This window comes from Cicer arietinum, chromosome 2, assembly GCF_000331145.2.
Source record: "Cicer arietinum cultivar CDC Frontier isolate Library 1 chromosome 2, Cicar.CDCFrontier_v2.0, whole genome shotgun sequence".
NCBI lineage: Eukaryota > Viridiplantae > Streptophyta > Magnoliopsida > Fabales > Fabaceae > Cicer > Cicer arietinum.
Genome location: NC_021161.2, coordinates 17,425,963 through 17,428,982, shown reverse-complemented (window position 1 = coordinate 17,428,982; position 3,020 = coordinate 17,425,963).

Genomic DNA, 3,020 nt, shown 5'->3' with positions numbered 1-3,020 from the left:
GCGCACAGGATTGAGAAGCTTCCAAGATCCTTGAGCTTCGGCGGCAGTTTTTTCTGTAGTATAGCACTACATTCTTCAGTAAGAATCACTGTTTTACCGCCGATTTTTCTTTTCTTCAATAGAATCTCCTTCATGAACTTGGCGTATGTTGGCATATGTTCTAGTGTTTCTACAAAAGGACTGTTAATCTGCAATTTTTTAAAAACATCAAGGAACTTACCGAATTGTTTTTCTGTTTCTTCCTTTTTTACCCTTTGAGGAAACGGAAGTCGAATTTCTGGTTTTGGCAGTGGTTCCCTTTTTTGTACCATAGGTTCTTCCTTCTTTTCATGAGAGGTGTGCTCCTCCACTAAGGTCGGTGTGACTGTTTCCTCTGAGTGGGTTGAGCTTGAAGTACTTACACTTTGTTTTGCTTTAGGCGGTACTTGTTCACTTACCTTGCCACTCTTTGTTATCACGGCATTGACATTATTTCACGAATTCGGAACCGTGTCACTAGGCAAATTTCCAGTCGTTCTTTGTGCCATTTGTTGAGCAAGTTGACCCACTTGAGTTTCCAAAATCTTTATTGATGCAGAGTGATTTTTCTGGATGGCCCTTGACTCTTCAATGAAAGAATTTGTGGTTGTCACTAATTTCTCCATAGCACTCTCACAAGCAGCCTTTCTAGGTGGAAATTGGTTTGTGTGAGCTCCTTGTTAACCTTGAGAACCACCTTGCTGATCTCTCTAAGAAAAATTTAGATGATTTCTCCAACCAGGGTTGTACGTACTAGAGTAGGGGTTATTCTGCCTCCCGTTATTATTAACAAAGTTCACTTGTTCTAGTTCTTCTAACTCATTGTCATCTAGTGTTTCACAAGCTCCAGTTTTATGTGCTCCTCCACAAAGGTTACAGCTAGTCTGCTTTAGTAATTTGACAGGGGCTACTGGGGGTTGTATATTTAGAGCTGATATTCCCTTCTTTATCTCAGTGGCAATAACATCTTCTATCTGTTTTGAGAATAACCTGCTTGGGGCCAATCCATCCATAACATTCAACTCCAATACACCACTTGTTGATCCACCACCTCTGTCATACAACATCATTTGTTCGTTTGATGCCATGATCTTAATAATCTTATGTGCTTCTGTTGCGGTCTTGTAATTCAAAGAACCACCTGTTGTGGCATCCAACATAATTCTAGTGCTCGGCCTCAAACCATTGTAGAATATTTGCATTTGGGCAGTGTCGTCATAAGCATGATTAGGACATCCTGCTAGTAAGTTTCTGAATCTCCTGTAAGTGTCACGGAGAGATTCTCCCTCGTTCTGTTTGTAACTGGAAATCTCTTGCCTTTTTCTAACGAACATAGCTGGGGGAAAGTATTGTTCCAAGAACTTATCTTCAAGATCATCCCATGTGGTGATGATGTCAGTAGGAAAGGAATGAAGCCACTCCTTAGCATCATTTGTCAATGAAAATGGAAACAGTTTCATTCTCTTGCCATCCTCAGACAAACCATCCACCTTCACTGTTTCACATAATTCAAAGAAATTTGTGAGATATCTATTGGCGTCTTCGTTATGTCTACCGGCAAAATGAATCTCCTTCAACTCTCGGTATAGAGCGAGACTTATTTCAAACTTGTTGACTGTAACCGGTTGGTTATGGATGGGCAATCGAGCACGATTTTTAATCCGACTCCCATACTCGTCGAGAGTACGTTCTGGTAGTGGTGGATCAGCCATCTCAGTAACTATGACAGAAGCACCCAAAACCTCTTCTTCTACAACTAAATGTCTTTCCCTTTTTCTCCTTTCTCGAGTCGCCTTTCGATGTGCTTTCGCTGTTTTTTCGATTTCTGGATCAAAGACAAGTTCAGCTGAGGACTTGCCTCGCATACAATGTTAGACAAATTATGAGTAATGAACAGTTAAATAGAGATAAATAACTAAGTAAAAATTAAAGAGTTTTAAACCAGAATTTTTTTTTTTAGAAAGAAAATAAAAGAAGAAATTTTATTACAGAGCAAAAAATTTCAATTCAGTAAATAAATTAAATTCAATAGTGATATGGCAATCCCTGCCAACGGCGCCAAAAACTTGATAGCTTTTCAGCAAGTGTACTGAATCGTTGCAAGTAATAATAAAACGGTAGTACCGAGTGTCGAACTCAAGGATTGCGTTTTACTATTGAATTATATTTAGTTACTAAAATTGAACAAAAAGTTCCCAAGTTGATTGAAATAATATTTAAAATTGACAGCAGTAGTAAAATTGATTATTTATAAATTGAGAAAAATGTCAGGGATGAGTTTCCCTTCGAATTCAACCTTGATGTCTAATTTGATCCTAGTTATTGAATTCCTTTATTGAATTATTACCGAATTCTCTTTATTATTCTTGCCCTAATGTCTTAGTGACAGAACCTTTAATTCCAAAGTAACCCCTAATTCCTTAGTAGATTTAAGATTAGAATTAAGCATTACCGTATAGAAATTATCTTGTAAATGATTTCTTTGCAACTAATTAAATTGGTTTCATGACCTGCACCTATGTCTAGACTACAAATTCATGAATTTCTCATCTCAAGCATTCGTAAAGTCCACTTTCGTTTCAAAATACAAATCGTAGAACATTTTAGTGTTGATCAAACAATAAAAAGCATTAAGCATAGAGATTAGAAAAATAAGTCAATAAACTCATTCATATAACTAGAAATCAAATCATAAAAATAAGGGTTTCATCTTGTTACACTCATCCCTAACAAATAGGGTTTAGTTACTCATGACAGAGATACAAAAGATAAGGATTAAAGAAGAATTACAAGAATGATTCATGGATGATTCTTGATAAAACTGCTTCAATGGCGTTAGAAACGGCCGTCTTTGAGTTTCTATGCTAGGGCACTGTTGATTTCTCACTAAAATTCAGCACTGCACTAAAACACAACGCAATGTAAAATTACGAAAAATTCCTACTTAATCAATGAAATAAAACACAACATTTTATTAACTCAAAGAACAAAAATCAACAAAA